At 39.2% G+C, this 20,354-nt stretch overlaps 1 long non-coding RNA gene across 1 annotated transcript; it reads left to right on the plus strand.

The window, feature by feature from the left end:
* The first annotated feature begins 3,120 nt into the window (after positions 1-3,120).
* Positions 3,121-14,615, plus strand: LOC138348594 (uncharacterized). Its single transcript, XR_011221353.1, has 3 exons — positions 3,121-5,945; positions 12,856-12,920; positions 14,368-14,615. It is a non-coding gene; the product is annotated as an uncharacterized lncRNA (long non-coding RNA).
* The last annotated feature ends 5,739 nt before the right edge of the window (positions 14,616-20,354 follow it).

Consider the following 20,354-nt stretch of genomic DNA (forward strand, 5'->3'; position numbering starts at 1 on the left):
GTGAGTAGATTAGCATTCATACTTAGGCTATATACTTTAAAAAGTATAATAAATTAACTTTATAATGTAACAGAATGTACCAAGGCTCTTAGTAAACCGTTCACGCATAATAAACTAGTGTCATTACTCAAGGAATCATACAACCAATACTCATAGGAAGTTGTGTCCTTATATTCTATCAAAATGAGCGACTAACGACAAAAAAATCAAATTACATACAAAGTGTAGCGAAATAGTGATTAAGACCATTTTTATGATGATAAACGTTATATTTAGAAATCCTCTTAATAATTTTAGCATCCAAACAGATGCTTCACTTGACACATTTTAAGAGCTAAAATTTTACCCACAAGAATAGATTTCAGAACACTTAGAGATTGAAGATCTGAACAGGTCAATATGCTGAGGCAATTTGAAAACAGAAAATAGACAACAAAGTTGAGAGATAACAAGAACCTAGACTCAAGATGCAGCAAAGCATTGTTTATACTCGTTTGTACATGCATGTGTATACCGAATCTATTCTAGCAAACAACAACAAACTTATACACAAATAGGATTCTTTGAGCCAAGTTGAATGAGTATTAAGTGAATCTCGAAACCAATTAAGCAATTTTTAGAAAGATATCCAGTCGGTTTGATGATAGAGGATTAACCCACTGTAACTTAAAAGCAAATACTCCAAACAAAATTATTATAGAGAATGCAAGATTCATAAACCTATTGATTTAACCAATTTGCTGAGATATTATCAAATTAGAACATGGATAATCATATAAAAAATTTCATGTAAAGAGTTGGATCGCTACCAGATAGCTTTAGAAATCAAAATGTTCACCTTAACTTAGCTATTCTTAAAGAGAGTACATAGATTAGAAAAAAACAAATCAAAGTCCAAACTATACTCCACGATTTCTCTAAAATGAGACTTGATTAACAAAAGTTATTAGAGCGAAAGCAAAGAGAAAATAAACAAGCTTAGCAAACACATAAAGAAACAGATAACGATGTATCATGAAGATATTTCAGCTTGGAAAAAACACAAATTATAACCAATATAATGCCTTCAAATTGTGTATCTATCAAAAAATTCACATAGACAAGACATAACACTTAAAATAAAGTTAAAAGACTAACAGAATAAGACATACCCCAACTGGACAACACAATGGATCGACAAAAATCATTGTAATACTCCAAAAGTCTAAAGCATAATATAGAGCCTAACATGAGAGTCTTAGAGTTGTAACAATGTTTTAAAGTTAAATATAATGTATATAAGTAATTTAGAAAGTTTTAGTATCAAAGCGTCAAGAAACGTCCATGACGTTTGAAACTAGTTCAAGAGGTTCTAGCGTGCCTTATTTTATTTGATAAGGTTTTAAAAGTCGGAAAATAATGAAATTTGGTGAAAAGTCATCTAACACGTATTAAAGTTGGTTTAAGGCTAAAGTGTTTGGGTATGACTTCCCAAGGACCAATCAAAGGTCCTTGAGGTAGATCCTTGATTTTTGGCTAAAAGTTGTCTTGAAACAGTAGACATCAACGGATGGCAGACTACGAGGCGTGGTATGATTGATGGGGCGTCAATTGCCACCGTCGATGGAAACTTATATAATTTCATGAAGAGTTCATTTGGCAAGTCTCTGAACAAAATGACGGATATGCAGGACGGTTGGTCCCAAGGTCTGTTAACTGACCTACGGCCCATAGGTCGGGGTCTCGTAGGTTAGGAACGTATTTGCTACCTGGTTTTAAATTAGTTAAATTAATTAATTAGATGGTTAGTTAATCAGTTTGGAGTTAAGGGTGTTCTAATTAGGTTAGTTAATCACTTATATAAAGACTCAATCTTAATTAAACTAACCCAACCCTCATATTTTTCCAATACCCAATTGTTCTTCCTTCTCTCTTCTTTTTCTCTCCAAAATAAAAGACCTTCATGGAAGGGCTAGGTAAAGGTATAAGGGCAGCACGAAGAGGTATTTTTATCCATCATTCTTCATCAATTATCAAGGTATGACATTCCTTTCACCTTTGGGATTCTTTTCCCAAAGGGCTCTTTCAAAAAATTGATTTCAAAAGATGAGTTTCTAGTGGGTTTTCTTCAATTACGAATTTGATCTTCTAAATTGTATTGTATATGGTTTATTTTGTTTATTTTACTTTTATAATGATTTATTATGATTCAATTATGCTAGTGCTTGATGAATTAACCTAGTTTGTGAAGTAGATCATGAATTTGATCCAAGTCCCTAACCCTAGGCAATAAACTAGTGATGAATTGTTGTGTAGTTATTAACAGGACTTCATTATTGTGTATTGTGTGATGATATTAAACCAAATTTTGGGTTGAATTGGATGGTGGATGGTAAAACCTTGATGATGGCTTGTGAAGAAGATTGGGGTAAGCCTTTCTCAACCTTTTACTTCAATTATGATTACTTGTGTTTAGTGGTAAAGTTATATTGATATAAACCTTGTGACAAGATTGGTGAGGGTTTGTATAATGATGAATTGGAATTTCTTGAATTATGGATTGTAAATTGTTAGCAAAGATGTAATAATATAAGGATTGTGATGACTTACCTATGTGCCTTATTATAATGTGATTGTTTAAATGTGCTAACCTCATGTGTGTGAATTGTTTTGAAAGGACATATTCATGCAATTCCTCTTGATCTTTGATGATTACTACATAAGGGGTTGTAACGACCTGTTTAGTCATTTTGAGCAGTAGATTTTATTTCTGGAAAAACTGGCTGAGACGACGGATCCCACGACGGACCGTCATGGGCACGACGGACCGTCGAGGGGGTCTCGTTCCAAAAAAATTTGAATTCTGAAATATGGGTACTGAAATCGACTCTCTGAACTTCGTGACGAAGTGGCAGGACGGACCATCACAGGCATGACGGGCTGTCATAGACTCTTTAATAAATCGAGTCTCTGAACCTTGTGACGGAAGAAGCAGGACGGACCGTCGCAGGCACGCAGGCTTGACGGGCCGTCACAGTCTGCGTAACCCTAACTCGGTCGGATTTCTGTTTAATATTTTAAGGGGCGTTTTGGACTGTTCCTGCTTATAACTATAAAGTTAGTGGTTGAATATTAATATTCCAATTTCTTGAGGGTTAAAGGAGATAACCTTAAATTAATTAGTGGGTTACTTTTGTCATCTTTTATACTTAATTATATGCTAATTAGGGTAAAAGAAAAAGGGTTTGAATAAGAATGATAGAATGAATAAAGAGAAAAGGGTTTGATTTTATTGCCAAATGTTCAAATTGTCAGCAAGTAAAATATGAACACCAGAGGCCCGGAGGAACACTTCAGAGAATGCCCATTCCGCAATGGAAGTGGGAGAGAATTGCAATGGACTTCGTGGTTGTTCTTCCAAAGACAATGAGTAAGTATGACTCCATTTGGGTAATCGTTGATAGGTTAACTAAGTCTGCTCACTTCATTCCGGTTAAGGTGACTTACAATGCAGAGAAGTTAGCCAAACGTTACATCTCAGAAATTGTTCGATTGGATGGGGTTCCACTCTCCATCATATCGGATAGAGGTACGCAGTTTACTTCTATGTTTTGGAAAACATTGCATGTGGAATTGGTACTAGGTTGGACCTTAGTACTGCGTTCCATCCTCAGACCGATGGTCAGTCTGAGCGAACGATTCAAGTGTAGGAGGATATGCTTCGTGCATGTATGATAGAATTTGGTGGTCATTGGGATAACTTCTTACCCTTAGCAGAGTTCTCATACAACAATAGCTATCACTCAAGTATTGATATGGCCCCATTCAAGGCATTGTATGGGAGAAGATGTAGGTCACCCATTGGGTGGTTTGATGCATTTGAGGTTAGACCTTGGGGTACCGATCTTCTGAGGGAATCGTTAGATAAAGTAAAATGCATTCAAGAAAAGATTTTAGCGGCTCAAAGCAGGCAGAAAGAATATGTGGATCAAAAGGTTAGAGACATGGAGTTTATGGAGGGTGAGCAAGTCTTGCTGAAGGTGTCGCCCATGAAAGGGGTGATGCAGTTCGGTAAGCGAGGTAAGCTTAGTCCGAGGTACATTGGTCCATTTGAAGTTCTGAAGCGCGTAGGGGAGGTAGCTTATGAATTGGCCTTACCCCCAGGACTGTCAGGAGTGCATCTGGTATTTCATGTGTCTATGTTGAAAAGGTACCATGGGGATGGAAACTACATCATTCGTTGGGATTCAGTTCTGCTTGATGAGAATTTGTCTTATGAGGAGGAGACTGTTGCTATTCTAGATAGAGAAGTCCGCAAGTTGAGGTTAAGAGAGATTGCATCCATCAAGGTTCAATGGAAGAATCGACCAGTTGAAGAATCCACTTGGGAGAAGGAGGCTGATATGCAAGAAAGGTACCCACACCTGTTTACAGATTCAGGTACTCCTTTTCGCCCTTGTTTCATTTCTTGTGATCGTTCGAGGACGAACGATGGGTAAATTGGTATCTATTGTAACGACCTGTTTAGTCGTTTTGAGCAGCAGATTTTATTTCAGGAAAAACTGGCTGAGACGACGGATCCCACGATGGACCGTTATTGGCACGACGGACCGTCGAGGGGGTCTCGTTCCAAAACACTTAGAATTCTGAAATTTGGGTACTGAAATTGACTTTCTGAACTTCGTGACGAAGTGGCAGGACGGACCGTCACAGGCATGACGGGCCGTCACAGACTCTTTAATAAATCGAGTCTCTTAACCTTATGACGGAAGCAGCAGGACGAACCGTCGCAGGCACAACGAGCCGTCACAGTGTGCGTAACCCTGACTGGGTCGGATTTCTGTTTAATATTCTAAGGGGCGTTTTGGACTATTCCTTCTTATAATTATAAAGTTAGTGGTTGAATATTAATAATCCAATTTCTTGAGGGTTAAAGGAGATAACCTTAAATTAATTAGTTGGTTACTTTTGTCATCTTTTATACTTAATTATATGCTAATTAGGGTAAAAGAAAAAGGGTTTGAATAAGAAAGATAGAAAGAATAGAGAGAAGTGGGAGAAACGATCGAGAGAGAGAGGAACGAAGAAGAAAGCAAAGATTTTTAGGATTAGCTTGCTTGATCACAATTCTTCGGTGGAGGTAGGTTATGGTTTTTATGCTATTCGTAGTAAACTCTTAATAGCGAATGATATGTATTGGGTAGTGTTGTAAACCCTTCTATATGCTTAATTGTATGCTTGCATGGATGTGATGATATAATTGTGATGAAATAAGCATGATGAAGCTATTGAATCCTAAATCTTGAATACCTCTTGTTTATGATGATGCCTTGGTATAAAAGTAGGCTTGATGAACTAAAAGAATGAGATTAGGGGATCGGGTGTCACGTACCGACACGTTGTAATAGGGGGATCGGGTGTCACGAACCGATACTTAGTAATAGGGGGATCGGGTGTCACGAACCGACACGTAGTAATAGGGGGATCGGGTGTCACGAACCGACACGTAGTAGGGGATCGGGTGTCACGAACCGACACGTAATATTAGGGGGATCGGGTGTCACAAACCGACACGTAGTATTAGGGGATCGGAGTGTCCAGTTCCGACACAAGAGGAATAAAGAGAGTGAATCTTTAATTATGGTAATATACTCAGATTTAATGAACCTATTTCCCAAATGAATATGGTATGGAGGCTTGCGTCCTCATGGGTGTACTTGGCGTACTTATTAATGATTATAGTACTTGTTGTTGCTACCTGTTGAGTATTGTAGTTGATTTATGATATTATCTGATATATACTGTTTTCTATTTTGAGTTGGCCGATGATATCTACTTAGTACTCGTGTTTTGTACTGACCTCTACTTGTATGTTTTCTTTTTGTTCATTGTGGAGTGCAGCAAACGTACCGTCGTCTTCAACCCAACTGTAACTGTAGCAAGTCTTCATCACACCAGATTTCAGGGTGAGCTAAAGCTTCTAGCTTGGACTGGATCTTCTTCTTCATGTCTTGATGCCTTGAAGTTCTGGCATAGACTAGCTAATATTTATGTTTAGTTTCTTAGATACTCTTAGCTTTAGTAATTTGAGGATAGATGATCTTGTGATGATGACTTCCAGATTTTGGGGATAATAATAGGTGTTTGAGTTTTAGAAGTTATTAATGTATTTTTATTAATGAGTTTTAAGTCTTCCGCATTGTTTTCTATTTATTATGTTTGAAATGTTGGGGTTTAGATTGGTTGCTTTGCTCACATAGGAGGATAAATGTGGGTGCCACTCACGACATGTTTTGGGTCGTGACAAACTTGGTATCAGAGCATTAGGTTTGTTGGTCTCATCACACAAGAACGAGTCTAGTAGAGTCTTGAGGAACGGTAGGGGGACACCTTTAGTTTTCTTGGAGAGGCTATAGGACTTTAGGAAAATTCCATTATTCCTTTCTTTCGTGCTATTACTTGGATCCAATTGGTATCTAGGTGATACAAATTGGTATCGGACCATCTTCACTCTATTTCGCAGATGGTTAGAACTAGAGCAACAACCGCGCCAACACCAGCACCGACAAGACTAGAGGCGTCTGAGCCAGCCACTGAGACTGTAGCTCAAAGAGGAGCAGTGGCAAGAGGCCGTGGTAGAGGCCGCGGGAGGATGTCCTCTAGAGGAAGAGGACAAGCACCTGGCCCATCTAGTACTTGGGCGGTGACTCCTCCACCGACTGAGGAAGTAGTAAGAGAGGGTGAGGAAGGGGAAAATGAGAAAGTGCAGAATGAGGAATTACCACCCAACCTACCCCAGAGATGATCAATCAGGTTCTTGCTTATCTTAGCGGGTTATCTGATCAAGGCATAACACCTCCAGTGTTTTCTGCACCAGCACCTCAGGTTCCGGAGGTACAACATGCAGCTACTGTGGCTCCCCGCATGGATGCCTCATTGAAAATAGGCACGTTTCCTCGGTTGACTACAGGGCCTATAATGACAAGTGATCAGCATGAACTTTTCAGTAAGTTCTTGAAATTGAAACACCCAGTCTTCAAGGGTGCTGAATCTGAGGATGCCTATGATTTTTCAGTTGATTGTCATGAGCTACTACACAAGATGGGTATAGTAGAACGATTTGGCATTGAGTTTGTGACTTATCAGTTTCAAGGGAACGCCAAAATGTCGTGGCGGTCACATGTTGAGTGTCAACCAACAGAGGCACCACCTATGACTTGGGCATCATTCTCTATCTTGTTTATGGAGAAGTATATACCCCGTACTTTGAGGGATAGGAGAAGAGATGAGTTCTTGAGCCTAGAGCAAGGTAGGATGTCGGTTACTGCGTATGAGGCTAAGTTTCATGCATTATCCAGGTATGCCACCCAGCTTTGTTTCAGTCCACAAGAGAGGATTCGCCGTTTTGTGAAGGGGTTGAGGTCAGATTTGTTGATTTCAGCCTTACAGGTAGCGGCTACAGTGAAATCCTTTCAGGAAGTGGTAGAATTTGTGATAGAGGTGGAGGGAGTGAAGCCAGATGACTTCACCTTGGCATCGACATCTAGAAGGTTTCATAAGGAGGTGAGTTTAATGGTTCTTACTCTAGAGGGCAGGGTTTCGGAGGTTACCCAGCCCGACCTATCCAGTCTTCACTACAGACTGTAGTTGGGGGTCCACCGTAGACCGACCAACATTTCTCTGAGTTTGGTGGTTATCCCCAGACTTCGTCATTCTCACAGGGACCTATGCTTGAATCTAGAGAATGTTATGGATGTGGAGAGACTGGACATATTAGGAGGAATTGTCCAAAACCGAGTTACAGACCCCCAATAATCAGAGGTAGAGGTGGTCATGGAAGAGGCCATTATTCAGGAGGACGTGGTGGCCGAGGTGATGGTGGTCACCAAAACGGCCGGGGTAACGGGCAAACTGGAACTACTGCAGCGCAACATGGTAGGGGCAACGGGCAGACACGTGATAGGGCCCATTGTTATGCTTTCCCTAGGAGATCTGAAACGGAGACATCTGATGCTGTCATCACAGGTAATCTTTTGGTTTGTGATTGCATGGCTTCTGTATTCTTTGATCCTGGATCCACATTTTCTTATGTATCTTCCTCATTTGCTAATGGTCTTAATTTACATTGTGAATTGCTTTACATGCCTATTCGTGTTTCTACTCCGGTGGGTGAGTCTGTGATAGTTGAAAAGGTGTATAGGTCTTGTCTTATGACTTTTGTGGGGAGCAATATTCATGTAGACTTGGTTATCTTAGAAATGGTTGACTTAGATGTAATTCTCGGTTCTCCAAATTTTGCAATCTTGGATTGTAATGCTAAAACTGTGACGTTATCCAAGCCTGGGATAGATCCGTTAGTGTGGGAGGGTGACTACACTTCCAATCCGGTTCGTATCGTCTCCTTTCTTCGTGCTAAGAGAATGGTTAGTAAGGGTTGTTTAGCTTTCTTGGCACACCTCAGGGATGATACTACCCAAGTACCTTCAATTGAGTCGGTTTCAATAGTCCGCGAGTTTTTAGATGTGTTTCCTGCAGACCTTCCTGGTATGCAACCGGATAGAGATATTGACTTCTGCATCGATCTTGATACGGGTACTCGCCCCATTTCTATACCCCCTTAGAATGGCTCCCGCTGAGTTAAGGGAGTTAAAGGCCCAACTTCAAGAGTTGTTGAGCAAAATCTTCATTAGACCAAGTGCATCCCCTTGGGGTGCTCCTGTTTTGTTTGTGAAGAAGAAGGATGGAAGCTTTCGGATGTGCATAGACTACAAACAACTGAATAAGGTAACGGTTAAGAACATGTATCCTCTTCCTCGCATTGATGATATGTTTGATCAGTTACAAGGTGCTTGTACCTTCTCAAAAATCTACTTGAGATCTGGTTATCATCAATTGAAAATACGGGGAGCAGATGTGCCCAAGACTGCCTTTCGGACCAGGTATGGGCATTATGAGTTCTTAGTAATGTCTTTTGGGCTTACGAATGCCCCTGCTGCTTTCATGATCTTGATGAATAGGATTTTTAAGCCATATCTGGATCTCTTTGTCATTGTATTCATTGATGATATACTGGTATACTCAAAGATCAAGAAAGAACATGAGGAGCACTTGAGAATTGTGTTGGAAATGTTGAGGGAGAGAAAGCTTTATGCAAAATTCTCTAAGTGTGAGTTTTGGCTAGATTCAGTGTCCTTCTTAGGGCACGTAGTTTCTAAGGATGGAGTGATGGTGGATCCATCTAATATTTAAACAGTGAGGAATTGGGTAAGACCTACTAATGTGTCAGAAGTAAGGAGCTTTGTTGGTTTAGCTAGCTACAACCGCCGATTTGTCAAGGGATTTTACTCCGTTGCTTCCCAATTGACAAATTTGACTAAGCAGAGTGTTCCATTTGTATGGTCAGACGAGTGTGAAGAAAGATTTTAGAAGATAAAGACTTTTTTGACTACCGCATCAGTCCTTACCCTACCAGTGGAAGGTAAAAATTTCATTGTCTATTGTGATGCATCCTATTCGGGTTTGGGTGTAGTACTAATGCAAGAGAAGAATGTAATTGCTTATGCTTCGAGGCAATTAAAGGTGCACGAACGTAATTATCCGACCCATGATTTGGAGTTGGCTGCGGTAGTGTTTGCATTAAAGCAATGGAGGCACTATCTATATGGAGTTAAGTGTGTAGTCTATACGGATCATCGTAGCCTATAGTATGTCTTTACTCATAAAGATTTGAATCAGAGACAGAGGAGATGGATGAAACTACTGAAGGACTACGATATTACTATCTTGTATCACCCAGGAAAGGCTAATGTTGTGGCAGACGCGTTAAGTAGAAAAGTAGGGAGCATGGGAAGTCTAGCCCACTTGCAAGTTTCAAGACGCCCATTGGCTAAAGAGGTACAGATTCTGGCTAATGACTTAATGAGGCTAGAAATAAATGAGAAGGGAGGATTTTTGGCCTGTGTGGAGGAGAGATCTTCCTTTCTTGACAAGATTAAGGGAAAGCAGTTTAATGATGAGAAGCTGATTCGGATTCGAGATAAGGTGTTGCGAGGAGAGGCTAAAGAAGCAAAAATCGACGAGGAAGGTGTTTTGAGAATTAAGGGAAGGGTATGTGTACCCCGCGTCGCTGATTTGATTCACACTATTCTTACAGAGGCTCATAATTCAAGATATTCTATACATCCTGGTGCAACCAAGATGTACCGCGACCTAAAGCAACACTTTTGGTGGAGTAGAATGAAGCAAGACATTGTTGATTTTATTGCCAAATGTTCAAATTGTCAGCAAGTAAAATATGAACACCAGAGGCCCGGAGGAACACTTCAGAGAATGCCCATTCCGGAATGGAAGTGGGAGAGAATTGCAATGGACTTCGTGGTTGGTCTTCCAAAGACAATGGTTAAGTATGACTCCATTTGGTTAATCGTTGATAGGTTAACTAAGTCTGCTCACTTCATTCCGGTTAAGGTGACTTACAATGCAGAGAAGTTAGCCAAACTTTACATCTCAGAAATTGTTCGATTACATGGGGTTCCACTCCCCATCATATCGAATAGAGGTACGCTGTTTACTTCTAGGTTATGGAAAACATTGCATGCGGAATTGGGTACTAGGTTGCACCTTAGTACTGCGTTCCATCCTCAGACCGATGGTCAGTCTGAGCGAACAATTCATGTGTTGGAGGATATGCTTCGTGCATGTGTGATAGAATTTGGTGGTCATTGGGATAACTTCTTACCCTTAGCAGAGTTCTCATACAACAATAGCTATCACTCAAGTATTGATATGGCCCCATTCAAGGCATTGTATGGGAGAAGATGTAGGTCACCCATTGGGTGGTTTGATGCATTTGAGGTTAGACCTTGGGGTACCGATCTTCTGAGGGAATCGTTAGATAAAGTAAAATGCATTCAAGAAAAGCTTTTAGCGGCTCAAAGAAGGCAGAAAGAATATGCGGATAGAAAGGTTAGAGACATGGAGTTTATGGAGGGTGAGCAAGTCTTGGTGAAGGTGTCGCCTATGAAAGGGGTGATGCGGTTCGGTAAGTGAGGTAAGCTTAGTCCGAGGTACATTGGTCCATTTGAAGTTCTGAAGCGCGTGGGGGAGGTAGCTTATGAGTTGGACTTACCCCCAGGACTGTCAGGAGTGCATCCGGTAATTCATGTGTCTATGTTGAAAAGGTACCACGGGGATGGAAACTACATCATTCGTTGGGATTCAGTTCTTCTTGATGAGAATTTGTCTTATGAGGAGGAGCCTGTTGCTATTCTAGATAGAGAAGTCCGCAAGTTGAGGTCAAGAGAGATTGCATCCATCAAGGTTCAATGGAAGAATCGACCAGTTGAAGAATCCACTTGGGAGAAGGAGGCTGATATGCAAGAAAGGTACCCACACCTGTTTACAGATTCAGGTACTCCTTTTCACCCTTGTTTCTTTTCTTGTGATCGTTCGAGGACGAACGATGGGTAAATTGGTATCTATTGTAACGACATGTTTAGTCGTTTTGAGCAGCAGATTTTATTTCTGGAAAAACTGGCGGAGACGACGGATCCCACGATGGACCGTCATGGGCACGATGGACCGTCGAGGGGGTCTCGTTCCAAAACACTTAGAATTCTGAAATTTGGGTACCGAAATCGACTCTCTGAACTTCGTGACGAAGTGGCAGGACGGGCCGTCACAGGCATGACGGGCCGTCACAGACTCTTTAATAAATCGAGTCTCTGAACCTTGTGACAGAAGCAGCAGGACGGACCGTCGCAGGCACGACGGGCCGCCACAGTCTCCGTAACCCTGACTGGGTCGGATTTTTGTTTAATATTTTAAGGGGCGTTTTGGACTATTCCTACTTATAATTATAAAGTTAGTGGTTGAATATTATTAATCCAATTTCTTGAGGGTTAAAGGAGATAACCTTAAATTAATTTGTGGGTAACTTTTGTCATCTTTTATATTTAATTATATGCTAATTAGGCTAAAAGAAAAAGGGTTTGAATAAGAAAGATAGAAAGAATAGAGAGAAGAGGGAGAAACGATCCAGAGAGAGAGGAACGAAGAAGAAAGCAAAGATTTTTAGGATTAGCTTGCTTGATCACAATTCTTCGGTGGAGGTAGGTTATGGTTTTTATGCTATTCGTAGTAAACTCTTAATAGCGAATGATATGTATTGGGTAGTGTTGTAAACCCTTCTATATGCTTAATTGTATGCTTGCATGGATGTGATGATATAATTGTGATGAAATAAGCATGATGAAGCTATTGAATCCTAAATCTTGAAAACCTCTTGTAAATGATGATGCCTTGGTATAAAAGTAGGCTTGATGAACTAAAAGAATGAGGTTAGGGGATCGGGTGTCACGAACCGATACGTAGTAATAGGGGGATCGGGTGTCACGAACCGACACGTAGTAATAGGTGGATCGGGTTTCACGAACCGACACGTAGTAATAGGGGGATCGGGTTTCACGAACCGACACGTAGTATTAGGGGGATCGGGTGTCACGAACCGACACGTAATATTAGGGGGATCGGGTGTCACAAACCTACACGTAGTATTAGGGGATCGGAGTGTCACGTTCTGACACAAGAGGAATAAAGAGAGTGAATCTTGAATTATGGTAATATACTCAGATTTAATGAATCTATTTCCCAAATGAATATGGTATGGAGGCTTACGTCCTCATGGGTGTACTTGGCGTACTTATTAATGATTATAGTACTTGTTGTAGCTACCTGTTGAGTATTGTAGTTGATTTTATGATATTATCTGATATATACTGTTTTCTATTTTGAGTTTGCCGATGATATCTACTCAGTACTCGTATTTTGTACTGACCCCTACTTGTATGTTTTCTTTTTGTTCATTGCTGAGTGCAGCAAACGTACCGTCATCTTCAACCCAAGTGTAACTCTAGCCAGTCTTCATCACACCAGATTTCAGGGTGAGCTAAAGCTTCTAGCTTGGACTGGATCTTCTTCTTCATGTCTTGATGCCTTGAAGTTCTGGCATATATTAGCTATTATTTATGTTTAGTTTCTTAGATACTCTTAGCTTTAGTAATTTGAGGATAGATGATCTTGTGATGATGACTTTCAGATTTTGGGGATAATAATAAGTGTTTGAGTTTTAGAAGTTATTAATCTATTTTTATTAATGAGTTTTAAGTCTTCCGCATAGTTTTCTATTTATTATGTTTGAAATGTTGCGGTTTAGATTGGTTGGTTTGCTCACATAGGAGGATAAATGTGGGTGCCACTCATGACACGTTTTGGGTCGTGACAGGGGTAGACCATATGACCTAAACTAAGTTATGATTATTAATGAAAGAGATTTCAAAAAGGACTCTAGCTTAGCAACGAGATAACTAGGAGTGATGAGTGTCCCTTTCCACATAGGGAAGTAGGATCACTAATGTACTTACGAGATTGGAGACTATAATGGATGTAGAATAAATAGGGTCCTAACTACATATCCTAGTACTTGAACTATGTTGCGTCCACTGGGATACTAGCTAGTGCATCCACATAGATACTATGTTCATTTTTTGGTACTACCTTGGAAAGTAGTCCGTCTTATTTTTGTGTAGGGTTTCATGACATTGAATTCCACATTAGCTCATGTGGTGTATGTCAGTTAAGGAAAGATGTTCCCTAATGGTAAAATGAAGAAATGAAGTGAACTCTTACTAGGGTGACCTAAGGGGTTTGGTTTAGTGTAGGTAGGGGTATGGGATTCTACCTATACATTGCACTAGTTAGACTTGAGGGAATTCTTAGAAGGACATTTTATGTGCTTTTATGTTTATAAAGGTAAATGATATGTATATGTTTATCTTACATGTTAATGACACTATGTGATATTTGTTTCACTTATGAACATGTGGTTTGTCTTTATTGCTAAAGTATGGTAATGGCTACTCTTAATGATATAGTATGTGAAGTTGGACAGTGCATATAATTGTTAGTGGTTTTACTTAATTCAGTGAGGTTATGGAGTCTTACTTAGTCTTTGTACTTGTGAACTTAATGGGTGTTCATGAGTAATGGTTTTCCTTTGGTTATGATATTATGAACTTGTATGCATACTTGTTGATATTTTAACTTGATGATAGAGTTGTCTTGATTATGTTCTCAATTATGTTGATATGCATGTTGAGTTAACTAGACTTGGTATTATTGGTCTTATGATGTACATGATCTTGACTTAAAGAATATGTACTATCGACTTGTATTGGTTCTTGAATTTACATAGGCTTTTCAAAGTAAATTAGCATGTTTTAATTAAATATCCCTTTTTAGCATGATTTCTATGTTGTATGTGCATATGATTCCATAATTAGTACAAGTGATGTGCTAACTCCATTTCTCTCCTTTTTCCAAAATTTTAAGTCTTAGTCGTTGAAGGATTTGTGACGACTTTTGAAGAAAGGATTGGAATCATTCACCAAGTGTGGGTATGTCCTCATATTCCAAGGATGATGCCTTTCTACCACTCTACCTATGTTACATTGTTATATTCTAAAGACAGTGTTTTCATTCATGTTGTTTCAAGATATTGTTGTAAGCCTAATTGACATTTCTACATTGTGTAAGGGCTAATACCCATGTTGATTTGACTCTATTTAGATGGTTTAATATGATACATTCATTTTAATACTATGTTATGAATCTTATATATTTATGTTCCATAAAAGTACAAGACTATATAATATTCTTATATGAAGGGTCTATGTATATTCGATGTAAATATAGTATGTGTACGCGAAAGATGTAAGTAAGCCTCATGAAGTGGTGTAGATGGAAAGTTTTAAATTTTCTGCATTTTAACCTCTGAATGTAATGATGAATGCTAAGAGGCTAGTCCTAGTCCTCTTCGAAGACGTCGACGCCGATTACGTCTAGGAGGTGCTCCCAGTATGTGACAAACTCTGTATTAGAGCATGAGGTTGAATATCTCTAGAAATGATGTCTCTTTAATCCACGTCTATGTAGATTGTTATTTATAATTGTGAAGCGCTCCACAATTATGAATGAGAGATTATGTGATGCTTAGAAACTCTCATCAACTTGTAATCCTATGTCGTGCCTCTATAGTCTTATTATTTGATTTCACATATACCTTGTATCGTGGTTATAGGTATGAATACTTAAATAGCATCTACTAAAAGGGCTGAATAAGAAATGGCTAACATGGGAGCACAAGACAACAATTGCCTCCACAAGACAACCAAGTGCCTCCACTTGAAGAAGTTGCTATGGGTGATAAATTTCCGGTTGTTCCTCCATTTATGAAAGAGTGAGAGAAAAGGGAGGATTTTCTTAATTTGTCCCAAGCCAATGATGTCACTCCTCAAGTCCAAGCCATTACAGCTCAAGTGAATGGGGAGGTTGGACCTTGGGTACCTCAACATGATAACACTATGCCTCTCGGCTGAGAGACTTCATTAGGATGAGTCCACCTATGTTCTTTGGGTCGAGGTCGGATGAAGACCCTCAAGATTTCCTTGATAAGGTCTATAAGATTCTCTATGCTATGGGTGTGACCTCAATTGAGAATTTCGGTTGGTGGCCTATCAACTCAAACATGTGTCCCAAACTTTGTATGTGCAGTGAAGGGATAATAGGGCACTCAGGGGTGGTCCAGTGAATTGGGAGATCTTTAAAAGGGGTTTCCTTGATCAGATTTTTCCTAGAGAGTTGAGGAAAGCTAAGGCGGAAGACTTCATCAACCTTCGCCAAGGAGGTATGAGTGTACTTGACTATTTCTTGAAATTCACTAAATTTTCCAAGTATGCTCCATCCTTGATATCAAATCCAAGGGATGAGATGAGTTGTTTTCTAACGGGGGTGTCCTAAAACTTAGTTGATAATATTAATATCTCTAGACTCATGGTTCATGCTCAACAAGTGGAAGAGAGTAGGCTAAGAAGAAAGAGTCGGGAGGCCAAGAAGGAAGTCTTATAAAGATGGTTCTTCTAAGGGTAGGCTTGATATTCAAGACAATCCTAGGTTCAAGAAGAGGTTTTCTAATAAGGTTCCTACCAGATTTCCCAAGGCTCGTGATGAGAGGGTGTCTAACCCTTAGTCTCAAAAGGGACGAGGTACTAGTTCACCAAGAAAGAAGCCAACTTGTTGAGAGTGTGGCAATAAGCTTTATGATGATTTCCTTGTTGGGATAGATAATTGATTTGGGTGTGGAAAGAGTGACCACAAGGTGAGGGCCCTAATTTGCAGGCGCAGGACAAAGGAAGCGGACAAGCTCAAGCTATTGATTATAATGTTGATACTCCAAAGAAGAAACACTTTTATGCACTTCGTTATGTGAGAGAACAAGAGAGTTCTCTCGATGTGGTGACCGGTATGTTACAATCTTCTCTATTGATGTATATGTTTTACTTGATCCGGGTTCTACGTTATCTTTTGTTACTTCCTCGATAGTAGAAAATTTAGTATTTTTCTTGAATTCTAAATGGATATTTCATGGTAACTAGCCTGGTAGGTGAGTCGGTTGTTGCAAAGAGGGTACATAGAAATTTTCCTATGATGTTGCCCAATAGAATGACTCATGTTAAATTAGTAGAAGTTGATATGGTTGATTTTTATTTCATTTGGGAATGTATTGGTTGCATGATTGATTTGCTTCCATAGATTTTAGAACAATAATTTTCAAGTTCAATTTTCCAAATGAACCCGTCTTAGAGTGGAAGGAGGGAAATTTTGTTCCTAGAGGTTGTATTATCTTTTGTATTAAGGCTTGCAAAATGATCTCAAAAGGGTGTCTATACTATATTGTAAAGGTCAAATATTTAGACTCCGAAAATCCTCCCATTGAGTTAGTCCCCACAGTGAGGGAATTTCTGGTGGTCTTTCCTAATGATTTTCCTGAAATCCCTCCCAAACGGGAAATTGATTTTGGTATTGAATTTCTACCTGATACCAACCCCATTTCAATTCCTCCTTATTGGATTGCTCCGTCAAAATTGAAAGAGTTGAAAGCACAACTCAAGGACTTACTAGGTTAAGGCTTCATTATACCTAGTATTTCTCCATGGGGTGCTCCGGTATTGTTTGTGAAAAATAAAGATGGGTCCCTTAAAATGTGAATTGATTATCCTCAACTCTATAGTCACTATTAAGAACAATAATTCTCTCTGTAGGATTGACGACTTGTTCGATAAACACCGAGGAGCAAGCTATTCTTCTAAGATTGACTTGAAATCGGGGTATCACTAACTTAGGGTGAGAGGTGGGGCTATAGTAAAAATGGAAAATTGAACTAGATATGGTCACTATGAGTTCTTAATATTGTCCTTTGGTCTCACTAATGCCCCGACGGCGTTTATGGATCTTATGAATAGGGTTTTTCAAAGTTACCTATATTCAGTTGTCATCGTCTTCATTGACGACATCTTGGTATATTAAAAATGAGGGTGAACACATGGACCATTTGAGAGTGGTGTTACATGTTCTTAAGGAACACTAATTGTTTGACAAGTACACAAATGTGAGTTTTGGTTGAGGTTGGTGACGTTTCTAGGTCATATTATCTTTAGTGAGGGGGTTGATGTAGATCCAAGAAAAATTGAAGCAGTCTAGAATTGGCCTAGACTATTGACTCCAACAGATATTAGAATGTTTTTAGGTCTTGCAGGATATTATAGGAGGTTTGTGGATGGTTTTGCGTACATTGCATCTCTTTTGACTACTTTGACCCAAAAGAATATGAAATTTGAGTGGTCGGAGGCATGTGAAAGAAGCTTCCAAATCTTGAAAGAGGGGCCTACCTGCGCTGCGGTGTTGACTTTATTGATTGTACCAAGTACTTCGTTGTATATTTTCATGCATCCTGAGTGGGCTTGGGGTGTGTGCTGATGCAACATGGGAAAATAGTAGCATATTCTTCTAGACAACATAAGGTGCATGAGAAGAATTATTCAAATCATGATCTTGAGTTAGCGGCCGAGATAATTGCCTTTAATATGGAGACATTATTTGCATAGTGTCCATGTTTATGTGCATTACGACAACAAGTGTCTTCAATATTTTTTCACTCAAAAAGAGTTGAATCTCTGACCAAGAAGGTGGTTAGAATTGTTGAAAGATTTCGACATGAGTTTTCTCTACCACCTCGACAAGGCCAATGTAATTTGAGATGCTCTAAGTCGTATGACCATGGGTAGTGTGTCTCCTATAGAAGAAGCCAAGAAAGACCTAGTGAAAAATGTTCATAGGTTGGCTCGTATGGGTGTTAGATTGGAAGATTCTCCAAATAGTGGTTTTATGGTCTATCATAACTCTTAGTCGTCTTGATGGTTGAGGTGAAGTCTAAGATACACCTTGATCAACCATTGATGTAGTTGATGAAATCGGTTAATGGTAAGCTTAATGAGTCAACATTCTTGAGGAGGATGGTGTATTGAGGTATCAAGGAAGGTTTTGTGTGCCTAATGTTGATGACTTGAGAAACTAGATTCTTGTGGAAGCTTATGGGTCCCATTATTCCATTCATCTTAGTTCCACGGAGATGTATCATGACCTTCGAGAAGTGTTTTGGTGGGAAGGCTTGAAAGGGGACATAGCGGAATTTATTGAAAAATTTCCAAATTGCTAACAAGTGAAAGCACCAAAAACCAAGTGGCTTACTTCAATAAATCCAAGTTTCCACTTGAAGTGGGAATATATTAATACGAATTTCTTGGTAGGGTTGCCTCAGACTCAAAAACATCATGATTCTATATGGGTAGTAGTGGATAGGTTGACCAAGTCCATTCATTTTATTCATTTCAAGTCCACTTACTCGGCGGAGGATTATGAAAGAATCTTCATAGATGATATTGTGTATCGCCATGGTATTACATTATCCATTATATTGTATAGGCGTGCGCAATTCACGTTTAGGTTTTGGAAGTCATTCCAAAACGAGATGGGTACAAAGGTTAAACTAAGTACCGCTTTTTACCCCAAATGGATGGTCAAGTGGAGCGTACGATTCAAACCCTGAAGGATATGCTTAGAGCTTGTATAATTGATTTCAAGGGAAATTGGGATAAACACTTGCTTCGGTTGAGTTTTCTTACCACAATAGTTACCATTCTTCTATATCTATGGCTATTTTTGATGCCTTATATGGTTGGAGTGTAGGTCTCCAATTGGATGGTTTGAAGTGGGCGAGTCTCCACTTTCGGATACAGATTTATAAGAATTTCGAGAAAGGTCATTTTATAAGAAGTCTCTTTAAAATATCCTATAGCCGGCAAAAGTCTTATGCCAACCATAGGAGGAGAGACTTCGAGTTTGAAGAAGGTGATAAGGTGTATCTACAAATTTCACCTATGAAAGGGGTGGAGATATTTGGAAAAAAAGGGAAGTTGAGTCCTCGTTATGTGGGTCTTTATGAAATTACGCAAAGGATTGTCAAGGTTGCATATGAGTTGAGAGTACCTAGTGAATTGGCTTCGATTCATCTGATATTCTATGTCTCCATGCTTAAGAAGTGTATAGGGATCCCGAATCCGTCCTTCCTATTTAGGGTCTAGGTGTGAAAGATAACCTCTCCTATGAGGAGGTTACAGTTGAAATCCTTGAAGATAAGTAAAGATGTTAAGGAATAAGGAGGTGGCTTCTGTATAGGTGTTATGGAAGAACCACCTAGTTGAGGGTGCAACATGGGAGGTCGAGATCAACAAGAAGTCCCGTTTCCCTCATCTATCTGATAACTAAGATTAGTTGTTCCTATTTATAGTGAAAATAATGAGTTTAGTTAATTTGCCTTGACTGTTCGTAAAATATTGAAATATATGTTATGTTACAGTGATTTACAGTAAACTAAACCTATAGAAGTAAAAGTTTCCAAAAAAATGCTCTCTCACTTGATTTGAACTTATGTGGTGTCCTTTGGTATGTTGTGCCTTCATGAGTTGTATAATGCATGTTGATATGTGTTGAAAAAAGCTTTTGCATAAGTGAATATGCATGTACTGAATGTTGAACTCTTATGAGTTGAAAATGATGTTTCGAGTTACATTTTGTAAAAGGTCATCTGGTTATGTTTTTTTTGAGTTGTGACTCATGTATTGATATGTTGTTGTTGTTGGGCTTCTAGTCTTGAGTTTATTCCTTCCTTTCAAAGAATTTTAGTGTCATTTGGGGAAGAATATTCCTAAGGGGGATAATGTAATACTCCAAAAGTCTAAAGCCTAATCTAGAGCCTAACACGAGATTCTAAGATTTGTAATACTGTTTTAAGGTCAAATATAAAGTATATAAGTCATTTAGGAATTTTTAGAATCAAAGCGTCAAGAAACGTTAATAACGTCTGAAAACTAGTTCAAAAGGTGCTAGTGTGGCTTAGTCTATTTGACAATGTTTTAAGAGAC

Source organism: Solanum lycopersicum, chromosome 5 (genome assembly GCF_036512215.1).
Source record: "Solanum lycopersicum chromosome 5, SLM_r2.1".
In the NCBI taxonomy this organism is placed as follows: domain Eukaryota; kingdom Viridiplantae; phylum Streptophyta; class Magnoliopsida; order Solanales; family Solanaceae; genus Solanum; species Solanum lycopersicum.